The 27,276-nt window shown below is 43.2% G+C and overlaps 1 protein-coding gene and 1 non-coding gene across 10 annotated transcripts in view; both read left to right on the top strand.

Annotated features, from left to right (window-relative positions):
* Positions 1-18,564: 18,564 nt before the first annotated feature.
* Positions 18,565-27,276, top strand: part of KAT6B (lysine acetyltransferase 6B) — a 179,619-nt gene continuing 170,907 nt past the window's right edge. For 7 of the 9 annotated variants that reach the window (XM_045841890.1, XM_045841889.1, XM_045841888.1 and 4 more), the window contains exon 1: positions 19,858-20,059. The gene's annotated coding sequence lies outside the window, so the exon portion shown is untranslated. Of the gene's footprint in view, positions 18,638-18,808; positions 18,952-19,857; positions 20,060-27,276 lie in introns of those variants that run through there. The other 2 variants (XM_045841883.1, XM_045841881.1) reach the window with 2 other exon arrangements.
* Positions 26,107-26,233, top strand: LOC123821243. Its single transcript, XR_006786092.1, has one exon. It is a non-coding gene; the product is annotated as a small nucleolar RNA SNORA63 (small nucleolar RNA).

The raw sequence follows: 27,276 nt of genomic DNA, 5'->3' as shown, positions 1-27,276 counted from the left end.
GTGGTGATTGTTGGGGGTTGGGAGATGAATGTAGGAGAGGGTACCAGGGCGATAAATGGTAATGGGAAGAATACAATTAAAAAAATTTAAAAAAAGGTTAGAGTGAGCATCTTTTTTTCTGTACTTGTCTAAGTATTTCTATAGGAAAGAGTCCAAGAAGTGGAATTGCTTGGTCCACAGGTAGAAGCATTTGAAGTTTAAACAGATGCTGTAAAATGGAGGAAGAGCACGTAAATATACTTCTTTTGCCACATTCCTGGGTATAATTAATCGATCACTCTTTGTCAATCTGATAGACTGAAACTGATATTTTATTGTAATTCAAATTTGTTTAATTCTCTGTGAGTTTGGGCATCCTTCCATATGCTAACGCACAGAACTCCAGAGAGAGGGGTGGAGGAGGCTGTGTTACTGTCAGAGGAACAGTGGCGAGGGAGCATCTTCTTAGGACAAAGATCCCAAGGTCTGGTAGTTCTAAATGTTATTTCTTTTTAAAAATTATTATTATTATTTGTAATCCTCACCTGAAGATTTGTTTCAATTGATTTTAGAGAGAGGATGGGAAGGAGGGAAGGAGAGGGAGGAGGAAAGAGAGAGAGAGAAAATGATGTGAGAGAGAAACATCAATTGGATGCCTCCCCTAGGTGACCTGACCAGGGGGGATTGAACCTGCAACCTAGGTATGTACCTTGACTAGGAATCAAACCCACAGCCTTTTAGTGTACAGGATACCAGGAAACTGCTCCAACCAAATGAGCCCCTGGACAGGGCTAAAAATTGTTTCTTGCTAAATATTAAAATGTAGCACAGGAGATGCAGCTGTAAACAGGATGAACTGACAGGAACTCAACAGGATAAATGGAGCCAAAGAATAAATCAACATGTAATTGACCAAATATTGTATATAAGCAATGGTTAAGCCTCCCTTTGAGGAGGTAGAGCTTTGCATATGAATCCCCTGTCTCCTTTACTTGCTTCAGGTAAATAAAACTACCTTGCCACAACCATGTCTTGTTTTTTTGAAATGAGCACCCCAAGCAGTGAACCTCTTGATTTCTGCAACAGTCAGCTTGCAGAGGTGGCCTGGCTCTAGATGGTAAGTGCCTTGAGCATCAGGCTGACATGGCTGGACCATATTAAAAACTTGGAAGGTTCAAACCAAAGAGTGACTAGGTCAAATTCTCTGCCTTCAAACCTGGTGTCCTCTAGAAGAGCCAGAAAGCCTGCCTCTGCCTACTGCCTGTTTCTGGGAGGAGCCTTTCCCCAGAGAAGCCTGGATTCAGGCCAATCACCTGTACCCCAAGCTCTCCCCCTTTAAGTACACTCGTGCTCTAGTAGGGTTTTAGTCCAAGATTTGGGGACTTTGGGCTCATCGGAAGACTGAGACACCTGAATCATTAGTGGAAGAAATTTTTGTAAACCTGTAATACTTAAATTCTTATACTTCTCAATGTGTACAGTAATTCATCACAACCAAAATTATTTCCTGCATAGAATCTGAATTCAGAAAATTCAGCATGTTAGCCACTAAATTCATTCACAGAGTCCACATTGTTTCCTGAAGGCTTCCTGAGGTTTGCCAGGGATTGTTGCTAGACACAGGGATGCAAGGAGAACAAGAGAGACTTGGTCTGGGAGGAAAGATGTTTTAATTTCAAAATAAACTCAATATTGAAATATTATAAACAGATTAAAAAACAGATCTAATAAAAATAGAGTGAGCTAGAAAGGACTCCCTGATTTATGTTCAAATGAATAAACACTAAATTAAAAAAATTATTTTACCACGTTCAAAGATTACCAAAGTAAACAGTACAAAAATGGAGAAAATAATGTTTTAGAAAGTAGCTGCAAACGAATGCAAACTAATGAAAAAATCTGTTTCAAAATGTGACTCATCAGCCCTGGCTGGTGTAGCTGGCATAGCTCAGTGGATTGAGCGCGGGCTGCGAACCAAAGTGTCCCAGGTTCAATTCCCAGCCAGGGTACATGTCTGGGTTGCAGGCCATAACCCCCAGCAACCGCACATTGATCTCTCTCTCTCTCTCTCTCTCTCTCTCTCTCTCTCTCCCTCCCTTCCCTCTCTAAAAATAAATAAATAAAATCTTTAAAAAAATGTGACTCATCTGATAATTTAGTTATACAAGAATCATGAGCAATTAAAATTAGTTTTTATCAAACATGCATAATCTGAATGTAATCATGAGGAAACATCAGACAAACCCAAACTAAAGGAAATTCTACAAAACAACTGGCCTGTAATCTTTAAAAACATCAAGGTCATAAAGACCAGGTTGAGGAACTCTTCTAGATGAAAGGAAATTAAGAAGACAAACAACGAAATGCAACCAGGATTAGGTCCTGGTCTGGAAAAGAAAGCTAAAGGGGCTTTATTGGGACAATTAGTGAAATTTGAATATGAACTACAGATTAGATAGAAGTAATTTAACAATATTAAATTTTCTGAAAGATAATTTTGTTATAATTATTTAAGAGTATGTCCTTAATGTTAGCAGCAAAGATGGAACTATTTGGGTTACGGTAAAAGTCTACACTTTGCTCATAAATAGTTCATTAAAAAGATAATGGTATACTCATACATTGTATACTGTGATAAAGCAAATGTAGCAAACAATAACAACAACTGGTAAATCTAGGTGAGGAGTATAATGTCAGTTCACCACATTGTTTTTGCAATTTTTCTGTAAACTTGATGTTTTTCAACATAGAAAGTTAAGAATACAGAAAGCTTTGAACAGTCCTGACCAGTGTGGCTCAGTTGGTTGGGTGTTGTCCCGCAAAGCAGAAGGTCCCTGTTTCAATTCATGGTCAGGCACATGCCTAGGTTGCAGGTTCGGTCCTGGGCACCTGCCCTGACCAGAAATCAAAATGGCGACCCTTCTGTCTGCGGGGCAAAGCCCACCCCACTGAGCCATTTTTTACCTTCAAACCACCCCATGTGATTACTTTGGTTTCTGGATTTGTACAGCCCATCATGTGGACCCCCTGAGCTTGTCAGGTTTTGTATGCAGCCCCTTTTTTGTCCACAACATTGCAGGCATCTGGTATGACTGAAGTCATTGTCTAGAGTGACTCCACCATGCTCTCTGGGAGGAGGGGGCTGACCATGTGAGTAGAGCAGAGTGTTAGATGCTTGAATACAGCCCTCCTGATGTCACATCGACTTCCCTTGTGAAAGGATAAAGCCAGCACCGTTTGCTATTGTGGCACCATTTGCCAAGCAGGCCTATGACCTTGTTAAACATGACTGCCGTTTTACTCTTCTGTGCTTATGTCCCCAGGACTGGAAATTACTGGAAAGCAAGAACAGAATGTGACTAATCGCTCCCTACAGCCACAAGCAGAAGGTAACATTGGAATGAACTGCAGCCTCCTGTTACCATCAGAAAGCCCAGGGGCCACATGACAGCAACCCCCACACCCTTTTTTAATTGAATTATAATCCAATAAAAGCTCAAAGCTTTTATACCCTTCAATGCTGGTGTATCCCTCCACATTGTGTCCCTCTGCTTTCTTGGAGAGTGAATAAAAGTTTTACTCTAGACTTTCTTCTCTTTGTGAATTCTTTCACAGCCTACATCACTGACCACCCTAACACCTAGCTCATGGAATGTGGCTCTTAGGAAAACAATACCAATGACCAAGCTCCAAAATGAAATCAGCTTTGGGGTAAGGTTTAACTTTGTACTTCTGCCCAATTTTGCCCTTTGAACATCAAGCAATATGAGACTCTGGCAACAATAACTAGCCTGACCCATCTCCACTAAAGGCTGGGTGTTGTTCTGTACTCTCTTCTTTTTTAAATTTGAATTTTCTTGGCTCTTCTTGATGAAGCTGGGAATGATCTGAAGTTTCCATCAATTAGAGTTAATCATTTGCATGACACAATCTGGGCCATCCTGTACCTTGCTGTCAGAAAGGAACTCTTCACTTCCTTCTAGGCCCCAGAGAAGTTGAGGGTCTTCTGAAGCTGCCTAGGCCCTGTGGATGGGGTTTGCCTGTCAGCCTAAAACCGGAAAAGCTGGTGTTTGTTTTGCCTGTCACCTACCAGACCCTAACAGACAAAGTAGAACTACAGTCGCTGAACTACTGGGTGCCTCCTAGGGGTCCAAGTAGTGAACTAGAGAGTCATGGCTCTGCCCTCAAGAACTCTGAGAGAACAGAAAGGGCTAATAGATTGGGACAGTATAAAGTAGTGTGTCCCAGCATACAAAGAACAATTGCCTAGAACCTAGACAATATGTTTATCGCTTTTTTTAAAGCTGGAGGGCAAAACCACCCAATAAAGTTAAAAGATAAGAGATAAACTGGAGGAAAAAAACATTTGCATATGTTAGCTAAAGGGCTAAATCAATGCAAAAAAAAAAAAACCCTACCACACAAAAGGTTGTTTTCTTCCTAAAAAAGGAAGCCAAAGGGACTTGAGAAAATAATTCAATGAAAGGAAACACAAATGGCTCGTAAACATATGAAAAGGTGCTCAACCTCACAAGAGAAATGCAAATTAAAATTTCAATGGGATACCACTTTCACCTTGGCCAAGAACAAAAGGTGGATTCCACTGTAAGAGAAAGCTGGAGAAACATGCTCTCCCAAGATCTCTCTCCAAGGAGTGAGCAGTAGAACAATCTCCCTGTGGGACAAGTTGGCCTTAGCCGTCCATATTTAAAATGCATATCCTGTGACCCGGCAATCCCAATACTAGGCACTTATCCTGAAGACACACTTAAAACTTGCAAAATGTCATACTGTTAAGTGAAAAAAGCAAGGTACAGAACAGTGCATAGCATACGCTTTCGCCAGAGCTTATATATAAAACATATGGCAGTACCATAATTTTCTTCATTTCCCCGATACTGTGTACACTGTTTCCATGTTTTTATGATTATAAGTAATGCTGGATAGATGCCTTTTGTGCATGAATCTTTGTACATATCTCATTATTTCCTGTGACAATCCAGATTACTGGGTCAGCAACTGTCACCATTTGTTAAGAAGACTTTATTTTTTTCTCTTGATCCTCACAACAGCCCTGTGAGGTAGGGAGGAGAACCCCCATTCTCCTCATACCTGAGGAAAAACTTAAAGGACGCAAAGTGACTTATTCTGGAGCACACAGCTGGAATTGTAAGGATCAGAACTCACATCTGCTTGGCTCTTAAGCCCTGTTTCAGAGCCCACTCATTTGCATGGGTCATTTTTAAGGCTCTTGTCAAATTACTTCCACATAATAATGATAAAAAGGGGTTCTATAGAGAATAACCTTACAGGATGATCTGATCATAAATACCTAACTGGGCAGGTCATGGTGGATAGTCATGCCCCAGGTATATAACTTTTTAGTAAAAGGTCTATCTTTGTCTTAAGCAAGCCCTGCCCATTGTTTCTGTGCATCTAGGTTAACACACCTGTGAGATGCCCTGTTTCAGACCCCTCCTTCTAAAGTGTGAGTTTAACTAGCCTGTAATCGAATCCCTGCCTGGCTTTCTCCCACCTTCATGTAATCTTCCTTGTGTTCCCTCCTTAATCTCAAATGCAGGAAAGTAGCTTCAAAACTGTTATACTTCAGAACTTTGGAGATCTTGCTCCCCCATGCATGAGGTCTGTCTGGAAAAACTCCAACCACTGTTAATATAACAAGAATGTTTTGGGCAACATCAATGCAACCTGGCAGCCAAGGAGAGTGGACTGGAATGTGCATTCATGAACAATGTGTGTCCTCTCTCTCCCTACTTTCCCCTCTCTCAACGCAGATAGTGTCCTAGTCAGTGAGGGCAGTGGACACTATTGAGTGAGCATGTGTACTGTGCATCTGTCGCATTCAAAATTGAACAAGTAGAGCAATAAATCTGCATTAAAGTTTGCGTTAAGCTTGAACATTCCTCCATGAAAACTATTCTGATGATTCAGGATGCCGCAGCTATAGGCAACTGGTGATTGGCAGCTTCATCACTACAACACGCATTGCATCTTGTGCAGTTTTTTGGTGAAATATCAAATCACCCAGCTGACTCAGACCCTCTTCAGACAAGATTTGGTGCCCTGCAACTTCCAGTTTTTTCCAAAACTAAAATCACCTTTGAAAGGGAAGAGATTTCAGATCTTCAAGGAGATTCAGGAAAATATGATGGGGCAGCTGATGGCAATTGGGAAAACTGAGTGTGGTCCCAAGGTGCCTATACTTTGAAGGGGACTGAGACATCATTGTCCTATGTACAATGTTTCTTGTATCTTGTATCTTGTTCAATAAATGTCTCTGTTTTCCATATTATGTGGCTGGATACCTTCTGGACAGACTGGCAGTGTGTGTCATCAATTCGGCCCAAATAAACTCTCATACAAACACTCTACGGGTTTGGACATTCTTATTGCACATCAACACTTTCCAGAAAACTCATTTCCTTTTACACTCTCTTATCACCCTCCAACTTACCCATTCCAGAGGAATTCCATATTTTCATTTTCCCAGTTTGGAAGGTAAAAAATAGCAACTTACAGGTAGTCTAACTAGTGAATCTGAACATTTTTCATGTTTGTACTTTTCCTCTTTTGTTAAGTGTTCATCTTGGACTGTATATATTTTTAAATATATAAAACTTTCTTTAAAATGTAATTTGTCACCCTGGCTGGTGTGGCTTAGTTGGTAAACTATAAGGTTGTGGGTTGGATTCATAGGTTGTAGGTTCAGTGTTCAGCTGAGGTGTATGTAAGAGGCAACCCACCCAGGATTGATATTTCTCACATTGATATTTTTCTCCCTCTCTCTCTCCCTCCCTTCCCCTCTCTCAAAAATCAATAACAATGTCTTCAAGTGAGGATAAAAATATTTTTTTAAAGGAACATGTTGGTTCTTATCTAGTCTCAGGAAAGCCACGACTCATGTGGACAAAAACAGAAGTCAAGGGAACCACATGGGTTGTTCTGGTTGGTGTGTCCTTAGCTTTAACCTGGAAATACAAATTCAGGGAGCCTGTGCCTGAGTGGAAGGAATCAGGCTCATTCAGACTAAGAAAATGTGGCAGCAGGAGTTGGGTGTGATGCTGAAAGAAAACCAACATAAAGATCTATTGCTTTCTGCTAGAGCAACATGTGTCTGGGCCCTGATCATTGGAATGGCCCTTTCCTTCTGCTGGATAGGTGACATTGGGCTGCCCACAGGGACGGAGGGAGGCAGACCCATTTTCAGGGCTGGGAAGAGCTCCTCCAGGAGCCAGCCTGTCACTTTTCCAGGACCTTCTGCCCGATTTCCTGGCTTCCTTCAGCTCAAGCAGCTAGTGTCATTCCCAGCCAAGCAGGCTTCTTGACTGTGGAGCACCAAGAAGCCATGCTGGGCCTACTGGTTGGAAGGGAGCCGGTGCAGGGTGCTTGACAAGGCTAGGCAGATGGTGGCCCCAAGGAATGGGGTTCCGCAAGGCAGGCCTGAGGGGAAACTTGGCAAGGGGAGGGTGAGCAGGAGGCTGCTGTCAAAGTCTGCTGCTCACTGCCAGTTTTGTCTGCCTGACAGCGGCCCTTCAGCAAGGTGAATTGTTTCAGAAAAGGTCTCATTCACACACTGCCAAGACATCCACGACCTATTCTTGAATCCATACAAAAATTAAAAGCAAAACAACAGCCTGGCTAATTTAGCAACTTGCAAGATGCAGCTGGTGCTCCTTTGCTCAGAACCTGCTGAGCCTTCAGGCCCACGGCCCAGGCTTAGGGAGGTCTCCTTGGAGTTATTTTGTACCCTGCAGCTCCAGGCCTGATTGTGACAGCTGAGTGACTTAGCTGGCACTGTGGGATGTGGAATGACAAAGGCTCAGAGCCCGGTGACGGCGGATGGGGAAGGCGGGTGGGGAAGAGTACTCAGGGTGCCTGGCTTGCACGAGGAGTGCCCCCTCTAGCAGCTGCCTGGGGGAGCAGTTGTGTCCTCGCTCCATCCACCTCTCTATAAAATATTCCTGTAGCAAGCCAAAAAGTGGTTATTTCAGTGTTGTCGGCAGTCTGGAAGTGGTTGGGCCTCAGTTGTCCCCAAGGCCTGGCCTGCATAGTTCTTTTCTCTGTCACTGCCAGTAGAATCTTCTCTCTTTTCCACCAAGTGCCAGGACTCCTTCCTTCTGCCTCAGAGGCCGCTTAGCCCTCCCTGGGCTCCTGCCTTCATGCCTCCTTCTGGCCAAGATGCCAGGGTGAGGTCATGGGCACTTTTGGGTTGCTTCTGGTTCATAGCCATCTTGGCAGTGTGGGGAACAGCAGGTTACTCAGTGACTTCCTGGACTCCTGAAAACCCCTCAGGGCCACCCTTAGGGAGCAGTGGCTTAAGGCCTGGGCTTTGAGTTCAGATCTCACTGAGGGGCAGATAAAGTGTAATGATGATGAAGTTGGGTGGAAATTCTGACCTGTGGCCCACTGCGTAACACCTCAGGGCCACAGTTTCCTTGTTTGTAAAATGGGGGATAATAGCCGTCTTTAAAAGGATTTTTGTGAGGATAGAATGAGCCAATTAAGGGAAATCACTTAGCATTGTAAGTAGCACATAAGTGGTAGCTATCATTAATAATGTGGTTACACCAAGCACTCCAAAGCCACGTTCAGCAAACATTCTCCCTCAGTCCACTTCAACATCCTGAGTTCCCACACTATTTATTCTTAGAGATTTTGAGTGGAGCCACAGAATTACACAACAGCATGCACAACATGAGTCCCCTTACTCTTTTAATTGACAGGAATAAAATGTGGTTCTCCTAGCCACCTTGTAAATCAGCTCCTAGGTCATTTGTCATTTCTTGGAGCTCCAAGATGAAGCGAAGAAGCTGCAAAGAGGACACTGAATGTATGGGGGCAGAATTTCTTTCTCTTAAGAAGCTGCCATATTTCCAAGAAACACCCATTATTTCCAAAATATAATATTCTTGTTGCAATTAAATGAGAGGAGAGAGAGATAATTATTTGGAAGCCAACAAAGTCATGCTGAAGGACTAAGGTGATTCTGACTTGCTTTTCTCCCCTTTCAGGGCAAAAGACAGTAGATTCTAACCTGAAAATGACTACCCCGGGCTTTTACAGCTTTTATTCACATAGAGAAACTGGTCCACTTTTTAACACACTCCATCTCATCAATAGTTTTACTAAGGTACTACAGACAAAGTTCCAACATAACATGTATCTGATATATTCATCACAGCCACGACCAATAGGCAGTCAGCTAGGGAGCTTGGAGAAAGGGATTAATTAGTGGGGAGGTAAGTGCTTTTACCTCAAGGACATAGTCACAGAGATTTTAAAAAGGTATTTGTAAAGTACTGTATGTAGGAAATACATTAATTTAAGTTATGCAACACTACTACCTACTGGGATAGAGAAACTTCGATGTTTCTTGGGCCTAACACAACAAAAGTTATTTCTCCTTTACATGTCAAAGCAAGTGCCAGGTGGGAGGAGTCTGGTCCATTAAGCCACTCAGGGGGCCAGTTGAATAGTGGCTCTGCCAACTTGTATTTCCTCATCTGGAACACACGGCTTCTGAGATGCATTCGAAAAGAGAGAGGAATAGAGAATGACCACCCTGGTTCTTCACTTCCTTAAGGCAGAAGTAATAAAAACTACTTTTGCTCACCATCTATTGGCTGTAACTAGCCACATGATTCTATTGAAAGGAAGGCTGTGAAATGTAGGGGAGGTGAACCCCATCTTCCTGCCACAAACTGAGATATTATAGATTCCAAATAAACGGAACTAGAAGTTGTTATTTTAGATCATTAGTTATGACTCAGCAAACAAAATCTAGGAGCCGTTATAGACTGTTTACTAAAGGTTACCACCTGATGCATGGCACTGCAATATAAAGAAAACAGAAGATCTCAGTTCCAGCTAGTATATATGTCAAGTAACATCAGCCACTGAAGTGAGGCAGATGGAACAAGTTAATAGGCCACAAACTCCAGAAGGGGCAGCTAAAATAGTTATGGGAAGAGAGGATATCCTCAAAGTATAGTACTCTTGATCTTAGAAAGAGAAAAATAAATGGGAGTGGTTCCAAGTTGATGTATACACATGTATACACATTAGGGAAAAATGTATTTAATAAATAAAATACACCAATTGGTCAAATGCTAAAATGTTAAATGTTTTAAAGACACTCCCCAACAAACATACATAACTTAGAAAAGTAGTTTTAGATTGGATTATAGTGTCTAGGAAATATATTTATCATGCTTTCGCCATAATTCACGAATGCCTATGATGTATAAGACAGTATATGAAAAATCTTTAAGCTAAGAGTTTACAGTCTACTTTATGAATTTTAAAAGGTAAGCTTCAGATAAGCAGATAGTTAACAGATCATTAAACTTTTCCAACATTATTTATTACTACCACACACCCACGGCAATTTGAGGAATATAAAGATGAACCCAACCCAATCCCAGCCCTGAAGGACAGGGTTTCTGGACTGGGTTGTTATGATCAAGCTAGCCAGGCTCTCCCATGCGCCATCTGTGGTCCCTAATACCAGAAAAGGGATCATGCTGGTAAGAGCACTCACCAGACTGATCCCCTCAGCCTTCTTTAGGTTGTTTTAGACTTGCTGTGATCGTTTGAATGATGGGCTCTTGACTGCATTGAGCACCTTATAGCTTGAAAGGTTAATTTGGGCCCTGTTTCTGCAATTCTGTTGAAAAATTGAAAAATTTCCAGAAATGGAATGATTATGATACACGCAAATCTACCGAGGAGGCTCAATAGTTTAGTAAATTCCAGTAAGTTATTTTTTAAATTGATGTTACAGAAAGAGAAACATCAACTTTCTGCTCTACCCATTCATTATTCATTAGTTGTGTCTTCTTACAAAGCTTTTTTTAATTTATTGATTTTAGAGAGAGAGAGGAAGGAGAATGTAAGAGAGAGAGAAACATTGATTGTTGTTCCACTTATTTATGCATTCACTAGTTGCTCCTTGTATGTGCCCTGACTAGGGATCAAACCTGCAACCTTGGTGTATTGGGATGATGCTCCAACCAACTTAGCTACCCATCCAGGGCTAGTAAGTTATTTTTTAATACTCTGGTTTCCTTAGCTGAAAATTTTATCTCAGCCTTCAGTCACATAGAAATATTGACTGAGATAAAAAAATGACTGAAGAATACATGCCAAAATACTATATTTCAGTGTCAGGATCTACAACTAATTTTTCTCCTTTTTCCTCTCTTTTTCTTTATTATCCACACATTCTATGACAAATATAATTAAAGCACTCTTTCATCAATTCTTTAGCCACTTTATTATTATTTTTAAAATTGTATTTATTGATTTTGAGAGAGAGCAATGGAGAGAGACAAGGAGAGAAACATTAATTTATTGTTCCATTATTTATGCATTCACTGGTTCATTCTTTTTAAAAATATATTTTATTGATTATGCTATTACAGTTGTCCCATTCCCCCCCCCCTTTATTCCCCTCCATCCTGCACACCCCCATCCACCCACGTTCCCTCCCTTTAGTTCATGTCCATGGGTCATACATGTAAGTTCTTTGGCTTCTCCATTTCCTATACTATTCTTAACCTCCCCCTGTCTATTTTCTACCTACAATTTATGCTACTTATTCTGTATGCCTTTCCCCCTTCTCTCCCCCTCCCACTTCCCTCTTGATAGCCCTCCATGTGATCTCCATTTCTGTGGTTCTGTTCCTGTTCTAGTTGTTTGCTTAGTTGGTTTTTGTTTTGTATTAGGTGTGGTTGTTAATAACTGTGAGTTTGCTGTCATTTTACTGTTCATATTTTTTATCTTCTTTTTCTTAGATAAATCCCTTTAACATTTCATATAATAAGGGCTGGGTGATGATGAACTCCTTGAGCTTGACCTTATCTGAGAAGCACTTTATCTGCCCTTCCATTCCAAATGAAAGCTTTACTGGGTAATCTTGGATGTAGGTCCTTGCCCTTCATGACTTCAAATACTTCTTTCCAGCCTCGTCTTGCTTGTATGGTCTCTTTTGAGAAATCAGTTGACAGTCTTATGAGCACTCCTTTGTAGGTAACTGTCCCCTTTTCTCTTGCTGCTTCTAAGATTCTCTCCTTATCTTAAATCTTGGGTAATGTAATTCTGATGGACCTTGGTGTGTTCCTCCTTAGGTCCAACTTCCTTGAGACGCTCTGAGCTTCCTGGATTTCCTAGAAGTCTATTTCCTTTGCCAAACTGGGGAAGTTCTCCTTCATTATTTGTTCAAATAAGTTTTGAATTTCTTGGTCTTCCTCTTCTCCTTCTGGTTCCCCTAAATTCAGATGTTGGAATGTTTAAAGATGTCCTAAGCCTCTTCTCATTTTTTTGAATTCTTGTTTCTTCATTTTTTTTCTGGTTGAATGTTTATTTCTTCCTTCTGCTCCAAACCGTTGATTTGAGTCCCAGTTTCCTTCCCACCACTATTGGTTCCCTGTACATTTTCCTTTATTCCACTTCGCATAGCCTTCATTTTTTCAACCAAATTTTGACCAAAATCAAGCAATTCTGTGAGCATCCTGATTAGCAGTGTTTTGAACCGTGCATCTGATAGGTTGGCTACTCCTTCATTGCTTAGTTGTATTTTTTCTGGAGCTTTGATCTGTTCTTTCATTTGGGCCTTTTTTTTTTCCTCAGCATGCCTATTATGTAGTAAGGGGTTCAGCCTTAGGTGTTCACGAGGGTGGGGCAACCCAATGGCTGGGTTGTGACGCTATATGTGGGGGAAGGATCCGAGAGGAACAATGCCATTGCTCCATTCTCTGCTGGTTTTCAGTCACTTCCCCCGCTACTCACAATCAAATTGGGCCCTCTTGGTGCAAATTCCCTGGTGGGTGGGCTTGTGTACATTCTAGGACCCCATGGGTCTCTCCAATGAATTCTCCTGTGAGGCTGGGAGTTTCTCCCGCTGCTGCCTCAACCCCTACAGGTGTTTTCAATCAGTGGTTTGAGGCTTCATTTCCCTGGGTTGGGACCCTGGGTTGCATGGCCTGTTTTGCTCCCCAGCCTTTCCTCCTGTCTTATCTGCATGGGAATGTGGGACGGCCAGGACTGCTGGGACCACCAGCCACTGCCTCACTGGGTCCTCCAGCCTCTGCCTTGCTGCGAGCCCTCTCTGCCCCTCCTACCAGTCTGGATAAATATGTCTTTAACTCCTTGGTTGTCGGACTTCCATACAGTTAGATTTTCTGTCAGGTCTGGTTGTTTTTTGTTTTTAATTATTGTCCTTCTTTTGGTTGTGTGAGGAAGCACAGTGTGTCTACCTATGCCTCCATCTTGGCTGGAAGTCACTGGTTGATTCTTGAATGTGCCCTGACCAGGGATTGAACGTGCAACCTTGGTGCATTAGGACAATGCTCTAACCAACTGAGCTACCCAGCAAGGGCTCTTTAGCTACTTTACATACAAGAATAATTACTTTTTGGGAATCACAGAGAGATTTGCAGTTTACCATTGAAATAAATTGTAGAATTTGGAGCTTAGCTAAAACTTTATAGATGATGTAAAATAACTCCCTGGATTTAATCTACTCATCAATTTAACAAATATTTACTGAGTATCTACATAGTAACAGGCACAGTCTAGGCTCTGAGGACATCGCTGCCCATGTGTGCTTATTGTCTCATAGAAAACCAAAGTTTTAAGGCAAGCCACTCTGTGGTTTGCCCAAGGACACACAGTAGTTAGTGGCAGAGATGCATAAAAATCTGATGTCCTACATTTAATTTGGGCTCTCTTCCATATTTATTTGCCACTGGCCCTCTTAGCTATATATTTTCTTTCTGTATTGAAGACAGAATAAGAGAAAACCAGCTTCGATTAGTTGAGTACCTTGGGTTAGGGATATTGGATAAAACTGTTAGTGATTAGATTGAATGTGATCTATACTTTCTCATTCCTGGGAAAGTATAAAATAGTCCAGTGGTTCCTGAATGTACTCTGATCAGGTAGCCAAATTTAAAGTTTTAATGTCCATGTTAAAATTCAAAAAAAGAGGAAGGGAAAAATGTACATGTTGATGTAAAGTCACCCACTTTCCTTATATGGGAGGGGCTACCATTCAGAGAGTATGTTCTTAATATTTTGAGGGTTGAAATGTCCTTTCTTCTGGAAATAATGCAGATAGTGAATGGCAGTTAGTTCTTTTTAAAAATGCCCTTATCATCAAGACTTAAAGTTGACAACTCTGTCAGTTCTCCCAAATTTGAAAATCCAAGTGACTAGAATAATTGAATTAAATATTGAGGTAGTCCAAGTTTTCTTTTTGGATAGCTTGGTGCTAAAAACTGGTTCTTAATACTCTCTTATGATGATTAGTGAAAGGCACCTTTCACTAAAGGCACTACACCTTTGACTCTCAAAAACAAAAAGATCTCTGAGAACTCAGATCGCTAAACAACATTTAGCTAATTTTACTATCTTTTACTACTTTCCTTTCTTTTTCAGAATTTCTTACTTGATGCTGAGGTACCCTCCTTATATATATATATATATAAATCAATGGCTTCTCCATTCTGCACCAGGCGCTTAAAAAATACTAATGGGCCCCACTCCCAGATATTCTTATTTAAATAGCTTCAGGTGGGACTTAAGTGCTAGGTTGGTTCAAAAGTTCCTTTGGTGATTCTTATGTGTGGCCAGATATGGATGGTATTTCTTTATCAAATAGCTTCTATGTGCCAGGCACTAGGGCAGTTACTCAGATGAACAAGCTGGTCTACACAGTAGAAACGCTAATTAGGAAAACAGGCAAAATGTGACAACACAGTGAGGTAAGTGCTTTTGTTTGTTCTGTAATTCAACAAATATGAACAGAGCACTTAACAAGTGCCACAGCTGGAGTAAAGATATGCTCAAATTCTGTGGGCTCCATGCAAAGACCAGGAAAATGTCACAGAGGATGCAGAAGCCAAGCAAGGATTTGGAGGAATCCTTCTTGAAGTTCTCCATCAGATAAGGTAGAAAGGGTGGGCATGGCTGCTGAGGGAAGTGTGTGCTGGGCATAGAGGAGTGAGGTGGGCTGGCAGAAGCCAGAGAGGATATGTTGACTGGATGCAGATGTGCACGGCCTTACAGGTAGACTAAGGAGTGTGCATTTAAAAGATATGAAAGGTCAGACTACCTGTATTTAATACAGACCGTCATACACAAAGTTATCGCTTGGACTTGCTACCCTATCTAAAACGAGTAGCTTTACTGATCACCTTCCACCCCCTCTGCCACTGAGTGATGTAACCAGACACTGTGATGTCGTGGGGATACGGTTTCCAGTCAATGAGGAGAGAGGATTCCATGTGGCAGTTGGAAAGGAGGTGGGGGTGTAGGCCAATGTTTTTTTTTAACTAATTGAATGTAATAGAATTCATCATGGACTGAGGCCTGAACAAATCAGTTAAGGGTCCCTGTCTCCCTACCCAATTTCCTTCAGAAGGACTTGTTAGTGCATCTGTGGATGTGATATCTTTTATTTGGCTGTTTTTCTGACTTGCTTTGAAGCAAGTGAAGACCCCAAAAATGATACCCTCCAGATTCCCTTCAGCTCCTCTGCATTTTTTTTAATCTTCACCTGAGGACATGTTTACTGATTTGAGAAACATTGATGTGATAGAGAAACATTGATTGGTTGCCTCCCACATGTGCCCCAACCTGGGATGGAACCCACAACCTAGGCATGTGTCCTGACTGGGAAGCAAACCTGCAACTTTTGGGTGCGTGGGGCAACACTCCATCCAACTGAGTCAGCCGGCCAGGGCTCCTCTGCAGTTTTTTTATCCTTATTCAGTACTAAGGACAAATAGGTCCATGGAACAGTCCCAGTACTAGGGGCTATAGCCTTCTTGCTAAAACACTCACAGAAGAAACATTCCTTTGCAGCTGGGGAAGAAGAGGATTCAGCCAATGCTAGTTCTTCTCAAATTCAGTGACAATAAGTTTCAACTAAAGTCATGGTCTAAAAATGTAGATTTGGGAGCCCTACTCCAGACCTACTGAATCAGAATCTCTGGGGTTAGGCCAAAGAAGCTGTTTTAAGCACTCATTCCCAGATCTTTCTGACGCCAGCGATCTGTGAACCAAGCAGTATAACTGTAATTTTCAGTTGCTATGGCCAGTCGTGGAAGTTGGTAGATGTTTTAGGGGAAGAAGGAGGACTGGTCAGATGAGGCCCCTGAAATCATAATTGCACAGTCAGCTTGCAAATTTTGCACAATGCTGTTTTTAATTCAAGTTATTTCTAGGTTAACTTCTTAATTGAGCTGTTTGGCTCAGCAGAGGACTTGAGATACCACAGATAAGAGAGGTTTAGGAGGGAGCATTAAGTATCTCTGGCTGTGTCTCTGCTATCCTTTCCAGTTCCCCTTATCTGAAGAGACAGGGTTTCTCAAAGGACAAGTAACCTTAGAGGGAAGTATCAATGGGAAAGCAACACATTCCTTTTCCTTGCCATGCCCCTGTTAGAGAACTTTGTTTATTAAGAAAAGAATCTCAGAAGATATGTCAAGATATTAGATAAAAAACACTTCCCTCTTCTGTTTCCTAGGTCCTGAGGTTACAGGAGCACAAGTTCAGGCAAACAAGTCCCATTTCTCTCTAAGGTGTCTCTTCACTTCTTGATACACTGGAAATCCATGTGGCTAACTCATTAGTGATAATGAGTGTTAGATGTTCATAAATCTCCCACAATTCATTGGCTGAAGACATCTTAAATGTGGACTTTTTGGTTTTTATTGTTTTTAGTGGCTTCTTTAGCATACTTTAGTTTGAGTGTACAGATTTGGGGTTTTGAAACTTGTTTTTAATTAAGACATGGTTTACTTTTATTGCTTGAGATAAAAATGCAGTCTGGGGGACTCAAACCTAAGTCACAAAATAAAGTGCATCTGGGCAAATCATAGGGAGAAAAAAAAAAGAACATAAAGGCTGAAGTGTCTGCCAGGATTCTTAAGTTTACTTAGTAACTTCTTGGAAAATAAAAATTCCAGCACCTGCATTATAAAAAAAAAGCACACCTTATAAATGTCCTTCTCTTTGAAATATCTAAATGAACTAGACGGAATTATGAACTAATGGCTTGTAAAAATTCACCTTAAGCCAGCTACTGAAGATAATAAATAAAATAAGTAGAGAGACTCTGAGGAAACTCAACCTACTGTGTGTTTGTTTGTTTTATCAGTAGTGTAACTCAAAAGTAGCCAAGCCCATGGCTGGTGGGGGATCTTTCCCCAGTGTTTTCCTTTCCTGGACTGAGCCTGTGAACGCCAAGATTTAATCTAAAGAGGTCTGTGTTTTAAAAACTAACAACCAAGTAATAAAACACCTATAAAAGGGGTTTATAATGGAACCGGTGACAGTTTTCAGTGTAAAATTACAACTCTTCTGCTCTCTCTCTCCCTTTTGCTATCCTTTCATCCAACTCTGTGCCCTTTGTTTTAGCTCCTTTCTCACCTTGCTGCCAAGAAGCATATAAGCAGGGGCAGCTCACACCCCAAAGGAGCAGACCATCTTTAAAAAGTAGTGTGTACTGTGCTCTGCGTTTGAGGACAAGGCTGTGATGCTTGTTTTGTCTGAGATAAATTGCTCTAACAAAGTACTTACCTAGTTTGTACAGTGGTTTCTAAAGGGGAGTTGAAGGTGCTGTGGCTGCAGTGCTAGTGGCATCAGGATGGCCAGAATGTCAACCGAGCAGGAAGCCTGGGGCCTTCTCTCCCTGGCACCTTGCATCACCTTGCCAAGGCCCAAGATTTCCCTGACTCCAGGGACAGGCTTCAGTCAACAGGTGGTTTTCCACCCAGGCCACCACGCCTAAAACTTGGTTAATTTACAAAGCCATAGTTTTTCTCTCTCAAAGAAATGGCGCCAGGGAAGGGAAACTTCGTACTCAAACTCTGTAGGAGCCATTCCTCGAGTCTACTTTTCTTATTTTCTTAAGTCTCCCCTGCCATCATCCCACCCATCTCCGGGGAAAAACTCTTCAGAGTCTGGAGGGCGCTGGGAGGCATGTGGGCAGCGTCACAGTGGCCTTGCCTGGGCGGCCAGAGGAGCCCCCAGCCTCCCCCATGTGGGCCTCAGGAACTCTGGGGGCCCAGGGGAAGCTTGGAAAACCGACCTTCGCCATCAGCCTTCCTTCGAGTGCTGGCTACAGGAGAGGGGGAAGGGCCCCCCAGCGATCTTCCCCCGGCTCCCCCTGCACCTCTGCCATCCTGCTGCATCGCCCTAGGAAGCACTTAGAACACAGCTCAGAGCTCTCCGGCTCCTCGCAGGCCAGGAGAGAGCATCTTGAGGGGCAGCTTCCCCCTCCAGCCCACGTCTGACATCCCCACTCCCACCCAAGGATGCCGCTGCCGTGCCCTGTCCGCAGTCGCTGAATGTCACTGCTCCCTCTTCCTCCAGATCAGGGTAGAGACAGCTTCCGAGGCATCCCCTACCCCAAAACTGCCGCGATCGCCCGAGGGTGCAAGGCCCAGTCGGAAGAAGTTTGGGGCCCACAACAGCGGGAGGGGGGGCGCGTTGGCGAGGACCGCACCTCACAGTCCCAGCCCTGGCGAGCACACTCCCCGCCCCAAACGGCCCAGGCGTCCCCATCCTCTCGCGGACACCGGCATCCCCGCCCTCGGGGCGGTGAGCGGAGCCCCCCAGGGCGAGGCAGGTACCCCTGGGGCGGGGACTGGGGCGGGCGGGGTCCAGGCTGCGCCCCCGGCCGGGCCGGGCGGGCTAGCTGGCGGCGCGGGGGGAGCGGGGCTGGGCGGCGCTGCCTCGGGCTCTGTGCGCTGCAGCCCCGAGACGAGGAGGAGGAGGCGGAGGAGGAGAAGGAGGCGGCGGCGGTGGGTCCCGGGCGGGGGGAGCGCGGCGCTGCGGACCCGGGCGGCTGGCAAAGAACGAGGCGGAGGCTGAGGAAGGCAGCGGGGAGACCCAGGCTGCAGCAACAAAGGGCAGCAAACGATTGGCCGGGCTGCAGGCGAGGTTAGCCGGGGACCGGGGTGGCTGGAGGCAGCGGCGAACGGTGCACGTGCTTGCAGACACGGGCGAGTGTGGAGCCGGGGGGTGCACGCCCGGCGGGTAGGCGCTTGCTCCCCTTCGGCATGGGATGGTAAGGAGGCTGCAGCGATATCGCCCTGCCTGCATTCGGCCTGGGGCTTGCAGGTTAGGGGATGTGTGGGGGGTAAGGATGCGAGCCAGGGGGCGGGCGACTAGTCGCCCGGGACGGGACGGGGTAGGGTGGAGGAGGGGGCGGGATGGAACGCTCCGGGCGGCGCGCCCGTCCGCGCGCTCCACCGCAGGAGCTGACGATTGAGAACCTCGAATTTTAACTTCGCGTGCCCGCCCGCGCGCGCCCGCCCGCGCCCACCCCTAAATCCTGCGGCCGCCGCCAGCGATCAGCTCTCACACAAACTTTAGCTGCGGGCTAGGGGGTTTGGGGTTGAGTGGGGGGGGGGAGAGGGGAAAAGCCGCCTGATTGGCGTTGTCTTGCAGCCAATAAAGCCAAGTGCCTTTCCTGCGAGTAGACCCAATCCATTTCTAGAGGTAGAGGGGGCGGGTAGGTGGAAGTAGAGGTGGCGTGGTGTCTTGGAGAGAGAAAAAAGGCTGGACCAATAAGTGCCCAGAAGAGGCGGGCCCGGAGGTCTGTCGATCGGTACTGGCTGTGAGCCCTCCCCCGGGGTGGTGCCGGAGGGGGGGATGCTGGGTCGAGGGGTGTGTCTATGCGGAGGCGAGATGACTGGCAGGAACCTGCCCCAATGGGCTGCAGAATGGTTAGTGTATGGGTGACGGACAGACCCGTAAGCCAACGAGTGGCCTTAAGTGTCGACGGGCTCGTCCAATGGAACAGCGCAGGGGCGGAGCTACGGCCCGGGTTTAATGAGACTCCATTGGGCTGTAATCAGTGTCATGTCGGATTCATGTCAACGACAACAACAGGGGGACACAAAATGGCGGCGGCTTAGCTCCTATCCCTGGCGGCGGCGGCAGCGGTGGCGGAGGCGACGGTACCTCCTCCAGGCGGCAGCCGCAGCTTCTTTCTCAGGCAGCGGCAGCGCCCCCGGCAGGCGCGGTGGTAGTGGCGTGTGGCCAGGTCTGTCACCCACTCCTCGCGTTCCCAGGGGGTGGAGACTGAGCGGGAGGGGGCCGGAAGGAGGGGAAGAAGGGTACTTATGCCCCTCCCACAGGCCTGTGCGGGAGGGTCACCACGGGGCCGCTTGGGGTCAGGCTGCCCCTGAGCGTGACGGTAGGGGGCGGGGGAAAGGGGAGGGGGAACAGTCCCCGCCCCTCAGCGGGGCCTCCAGGGCAAGGGGCGGGGCTCTAAGGTAGAGTGGGCGGGGCAATATCAGAGTGGGGGTGGGGCTCCGGTGGTCGGTAGGCGGGGGCTTGGAGGGGTTTTCTGAGTGGGAGTGACTTGGTAGGAACCGAGCGGGGGCGCGGCTACTGCTTGGGAAGGACTGGTGAGGGAGTGGTTGGGAGGGGAAAGTGGAGGTGTGCAAGCAGGTGCAGAAGGGAGAGTATGAAGAAGTGCAGTATTGGAGATGTGGAAAGGAGACCGAGGGCTATTATGTGAGGGCAGGTGAAATGGTGCAGAAGGGTGAGATTGCAGTTATCTGAGGCCAGAGTAAAAGTGGGTTTGGGTGTGGTGGATATGGAGTGGAGTTGAGAGAGCAACGCAGAGTAAACACTGGATTGGGAGAAGTATTGAGGGAATGTGAAGAGCTGGTACAGTTGCTGTGGTGGGCAGGTGTTGGAATGAATTGGCATGTTGGAATAGAAAGGTTTGCTAGCTTTGGAGTATATGAAGCATTAAAAAAAACATGGCAGGGTGGTATGGATATGCTTGGGAGAATCTCAGAAAGATGGTAAGGCAGCAGAGCTGACATAAATGTGAAGGGAGGCTACTTAAAACTTGTAAAATATACTTATGGCAGAAAATCTCATGGGGATGGGGGATTCAGGAGAGTGAGAAGAGGCAGAGGTGTGAAGAAAGAGGAGTGGGGTTGGGCAATAGGTCTGGGTGAATGTAATTTGGGGGACTGCATCAGGAGTGAGGATGGGGAAAAGAAAGGTGTTAGTTTGGGAGACAGGGTTGTTTGATAGGCTGGATTTCTTTGGTGAAACCTGAGCTGGAGTCTTGAAGGTGGGGCAGGAGAAGAGGAGCAGGGTGTCTGTCTCAGGGAGACTTTGGTATAGCAGAGTGCAAGGAGTGCTGGGAGACTGCGGGTAAAGGCAGAGGAGGGGCTACAAATCCCTGGTGAAGGAGTTTAAACCCTGCAGATGGGAGGGGGTTTTGGGATATGCTAAAGAAACCAATGAACCAGGTATGTTTGGGGTGGAGGTACCAGGAAATTCAAGGTAAAGAGTATATGAACACTCTTTCATTATGGATAGGAGGTGGAAGTAGCATATGGGAATTAGTAACGGTGGGATAGAGTTAGTTCTGTGACACTCAAAAAAAGGTGTGTGTGTCATTAGTTTGTTTTTGGTATGACTATGAGTAAAGTGCACTCTTTCTGTCTTACTTGTGTACCCTAGATTTTCTGGGGTAGCCCTGAAATAAAACACCCCATTCTTTTGCTACTGATAAATTCTTTACACCTGTATCAAAATGAATTGGGACAGTCTTTTTATGTTTTTAAGAAGGAAAGATTAACATTACATGTTTTAGTAAAGGATATGATTTTTACCTGTGAACTTCTACTTACAGTTGAAAGTTGGGGGTGGTGAAGGGATGGTTAAAAAGAAAAGAAAAGATAGAGACAGAGGAAGGTTTTAACATTAAAAGAGGAACTAAAGGGAATGACTGGCTGGTCAGTAGAAGTTTGCCTCCCAGCCATACCCAGGACTCAGTAGAGTGGATATTGTGTCATTGCCGTTATACCAAATGTTTCTCTCGAGCTATTTGTGAAGATAAGGTGGAAACTGTCAGATGTGAGGCAGAACGTGAAGGAAAGCAAATAGAGTGAGTATTGGAAGATGGTTGAGAAAGTTTGATAAATAATTTTAATGTACTTCAGAAACTTTCATGACTTTCTAATACTGGTTGGAAGAAGATTTTACTAACCTGATTTTGTTAAATGCCAGGATTCCTAACAGATGGCTTTTCAGTCTTTTAGATAGTTCTTTGCAAAATACCTTCAGTTTTCCTGTATACAGATGCCTGTATTAGTATAAAGTGAGAGAAAAAGAAATTGTTTTATGAAAGTAGGGATGTTGTGAGCTGTAGGGGTAATTAATTTGCTTGTAGAATAGTAAATGATACATGATGGGAGAAGTGTGATGGAGGGAAATTTCTTATAATGCTTTAATTTGCATTTCCAAAGCACCTTTAAGCATCTTTTTATAGGACTCTCACTGTCCTGTACAACTTTTGTATTATCCATTCCATTGTTGCTAGATGTTTGAGTTTTTCCTGGTTTGGGGAAATTGTGAACAAAGCTGCTATGAGTGTTCCCATACCAGTCATCTGGTGCACATGTGTATGTGTTTTTCTAAGTTGCACACCTAGGAGTTGGAATTGCTGGTTCATAGGTAGGGTGACCATTTATCATGGCTTAAGCCTGTTGTCCTAGTGTAACCATTAATATAACACCCTTAATTCTCAAAAATATCTGGATTTGGATGATGCGTTGTATGGTCTCCCTAGTCACAAGGTTATGCATGTTTTCGGTTTTACTGCATACCAGTGAAACTTTTCTAAAGTGTTGTATCAGGTTAGATTCCCTCCACTCATATATGATAGTTCACATTGCCTCTTGTCCACTCCAACTCTGTCTTTGAGCTCTGTCTTGTTAGCTTTTCAAATTAGCTGATCTGGTAAACTTTGCATCTGCCTGATTAATTATCAAGTGGAACAGCTTTTCATGTATTTGTTGGCTATTTGAGTTTCTTCATTTGTGAAGTTCCTGTTCAAGTCCATTATTATTTTTTTAATCAGGCCATGTGTCTTTTATTGCTATTTAGAAATTCATTATTTACTCTGGAACCAAATCCTTTGTCATGTGTGTATGTTGCAAAATGCCTTCTTCCATTCTGTGGTTTGCCTTTTCACTCTCTTTACAGTCTCTTTAAATGAACCGAAGTTCTTAATTTTAATGGAGTCAAATTTATTGGTCTTTTCTTTCTGGTTAGTGCTTTTTGTGTCTTGTTTTAAGACTTTCCCTACCCTCAGGTCAAGTAGATATTCTATATAGTATTATCTTTTAAAAACTTCATTGACCTTAAAAGATGTGTGATTATGAGTAAAATATACTCTTCTTGACCCCATCCTCACCTTTATAAATCTATTTTTATTTTTCCTCACTTTCTTCTGTTTTCTGTCTTGATTTTTTACTTCTCCACAGCTATAACTAAGAACTACGTGCTGACTTCTGTCTCTTAGGAGAAAATGGTCACATAGACAAGTTCAGCCAGATTAGATTTTACAGGTCTCCAGCTGACTGTATTGCCCTTTTTCCTTTTATGAACTAGCATTTTATTGTGCTCCTGCTATGTGTCTGTCACCATCCTTGTTTCTTTCATATTTGTTATCTCAAGTATTCCTCTTATACAGTTCTGCAAAAACAGATGGGAAAACTGAGACTTAGATTGCTTAAGTAATAGGTCCGATACCCACAGCTTAGGTAGATAACAAAGTGAGGACTTAATCCCTGAACACTCTGAATACTTCCCATCATAGCACACATCCTTGTGGAATAAGATTTCAGAAGCTTATTTGATAACACCCCAAATCGATGGGGCCCTGGCTGGGTAGCTCAGTTGGTTAGCCCATCGTCCTGATGTGTCAAGGTTTGATCCCCACTCTGCACATATAAGAAGCAAGCAGTGAGTGCATAAATAGGTAGAACAACAGATTGTTGTTTCTCTCTTTTCCTCCTTCTCTCTAAAAAACAAAAACAAAACCAAAGCGATGAAAATAGTTTTACTTTTAGTGTAACGTGTCCTAATTAAAGCACATAGAGATAATTATGTATTGTAAAACTGGATAAAATTATTGATCTCTCTGTGTATAAAAAAAATAAATTTAAAATGGGTAGTTAGTGTAGACAGTGGACCTCAAGGGATCCTCTTGGATGGGCAAGAGAGGTTCTGAAAGCCCTTGAAATTGTCTGCAAATGTCTGTATGTACATGTGTTCATTTAAAAAACTAGATCCGTAATTTTCTTGAGAGTCTCAAAGGGGAACCCTATTTTGTTTCCAGGCTGTACTGGTTATCCTGTTTGAAGACATCTGTGATAAAGTTAAATGATCTGTGTTTTCAAGATCATCTTTCACAAATTTAGATGTTAGATTTTTTTCTTAATATATTCTCAGTCCTTGTCACTAAAACCCAGCTGAAGCTAATTTGTGATGAGGACAAAATCTAGGATTGAATGGGAATTTTGTAAATGCCAAAGGAAAAAAAGACTGTAAATTTAGTTGATTATTTCTTAAGCGAAAGTGCTTAGTTATAATATCATCATTACTAATCAGTGTATCCTGGCTCCAAAGGCCTGATGACTTTAAATGACTTTTCATCTTGCTTCTAAAATCCTCTGTTTTACCAGGGATCAAATTTCCTGTGAGGTTCCTAACAGTGTGATTAAACTTTAGAGACAAGCTATTGAGCACTTAAATGCAGGGGTGACTATGCAGACCTAATTCATGGGCTTCACTAGGAGATTTGGGACATGTCTGTACTAATTTATGATGATGATGTTGAAACTAATCTTTGCTAGGGATTATAGAAGCCATAATAGTTTATTGATGGTTCAGTTATTGTTTGTTGAAGCAGATTTACACAATTATCATTTAATGACATAACAAGGATATTGTCAACTAGGAGAGCATGACATGAAAAATTAAACTTCCAATTAATATAATATGTATTAGTTGAAATGATAATTTTCATGGTGATTTAGCCTTTTGGAAATCCTTGGGAAACATTATTAGCTTATGAATTAAAAAACTCTTTATGTTAATGAGTAGTGAGAAAGAATTTAGCATTATTCTGAAAAGATGGGGAATTAAGGATTCAATTTAGCTAACATTTGTTGAGTGCTTATCCTGGGCTTGCTGCTGAGTTAGACTTACAAGTTGAACCAGATTGATGTTTGAAGAAATGAAATACTTGTTGCTTTTGTTTGTTCCTTCAGTTATCCTTTCCTCCAACCTGTACTGGGTGGGCACCAGACCCAGAGCGATTCAAACGTTCAATAGTGTGTGCACCTGCATGCATGTGCACTTGTGTACTCCATTATGTCCTACTGTGTCACTGCTCCTGCAGTGGCTTTTTATCACCTCATCCATTGTGTTCACATGCCTCAGCCTAGCTTTTGTCATGGCCAACTTTGTTTCTTACTCACCTGTAATGCATACCCTCGGTAGGCATGCACATGGACTTAGTGTCCCTCTGTCTGACAGCTCATTCTCAGCTTCTGTGCTTTCTAGATTTCCTTCATTCATTCACTGATTTGTTCATTTAACAAATAGGAAATGAACCCCTCTTACATTCAAGTTGTGGGCCTGGGAAATCTTGGGACATACAAAGATGAATCAAACAGTCCTTTTTAAAAGAATTTTATATAGTCTAGTAAGGGAGATGAGGTCAGTACACAAATAAGCATAACACAAAGCAGAAAATAAATGCCAAAATATTAAGAAAGCTAAATTCCTATTTAGCTTCCTATTAGACAAAGAACACTAGAGCTTCTAAGAAGGTGTTGTCTGCGTTGGGCCATAAAGGATTTGAATGTGGGTGAAGAGACCAGGCTGCGATCCAAGTTCTGCCTTGTCTTTCAAGGTCCAGTTTAAGTCCCATCCGTCCAAGGGGTGTTCTCCTCATTCACACTGAGCAAGGTAGAGTCACAGTTTTTTCCAGACTTTTTTCCTTCTGTAATCAGAGGAAACTTTTTCTTCAGAATAAATTTTATGGAGAAGCCCACTATAGACAGAACAGGTAAGGTGGAGGTGCTTGCTTTGGTGCAGGGGTGGTGGCCCCAGTGTTTATCCCACATGGGGCACTTTCTCACAAGAGATCCTGGGATCCCAGTTTGAAAACCAGTGGAGAGAGGGGGAAAGTGTAGGTTTTAACATCTGAATCATAATCCTTCAGGACTCAGTGGCCTGGTGTCCATTTTTCTTTTGCAAAACAATGCTATGCAGGTACTGTTACAATACAACTGAAGTGTTTTATTGTCGTTCCCCCTCTTTAAAACAATTGATGCATAACTATCTCTGTCTAGCACAATTCCATAGCAAGACAGAGATGCTTGGTCTCAAACATTTGTAAAAAAAAATGCTACCCCACAGGGTTATTTTAAGGTTTATTGATAGTATATGGAAAGTAACTGGTCCACAATACTTGTCAGAAAATGGTTTGTATTATTAAAATTTAGTGCTTCTTAAGAAAAGTAACTTATTGAGGCAAAATTCATATAGCATAAAACTAGCCTTTTTAAAGTGAACAATTCAGTGACATTTAGTATATTCAAAGTGTTTTGCAACCACCATCTCTATCTAGTTCCAAAACATTTTCATCAATCCCAAATAAACCCCTCCGCCTCCTCCACAGGCCCCACTGATCTATGTTCTATTTATGGGGTTATCTCTTCTGGATGTGTCATATAAATAGAATTATATGGTTCATAACCTTTTGTGTCTGACTTCTTTCACAACATGTTTTTGAGGTTCATCCACATTATAGCATGTATTAGTGTATACTTTATTCCTTTTTATGACTGACTAATATTCCAGTGCATGGATCTATCTATCTATCTATCTATCTATCTGTCTGTCTATCACATTTTGTTGACCCGTGCTTCTGTTGGTTGACATTTGGGCTGTTTTGGCTTTTTAGTTGTTGTGAATAGTGCTGTCATGAACGTGTGTACTTTTACTATTTGAGTACCTGTTTTTATTTCTTTGGGTTGTATACCCAGATGTGGAATTGTGGAGTCATGTTAATTTTATGTTTAATTTTGGGGGAAGCCACCAGACAGTGCTTAGTTGTGCCTCATCCCCATAGCAGCTACCGTGGGACTGCCCTCCAGACCAGCATCTCCAGAGGTATTTGTTGGTTGTTTTGATTAGTGTTTATGACCTTACCTCCCAGTTCACATGTTCTGGGCCTCGAGCAGTAATTTTAGGGAAAACAGATGCATCTAGGACCCGAAAGTTAACAGCTATCACCTATGGATGTTTGATGTTGTCCGACAGCAGATATTTGTTGAGAGAGGATGCTGTTTTGAGCAACTGCCAATAGTCTGTACTAGATGGTTATAGAAGCAGTTAATGTCTTTTTCCTTAAGCAGTGTATTTTCTGTTTCA

This window comes from Phyllostomus hastatus, unplaced genomic scaffold (genome assembly GCF_019186645.2).
Source record: "Phyllostomus hastatus isolate PE091 unplaced genomic scaffold, TTU_PhHast_1.1 phas_contig_38, whole genome shotgun sequence".
Classification (NCBI taxonomy): Eukaryota; Metazoa; Chordata; class Mammalia; order Chiroptera; family Phyllostomidae; genus Phyllostomus; species Phyllostomus hastatus.
Note: the sequence above shows the minus strand (reverse complement) of the source record. Positions and strands in the feature narration are given on the sequence as shown.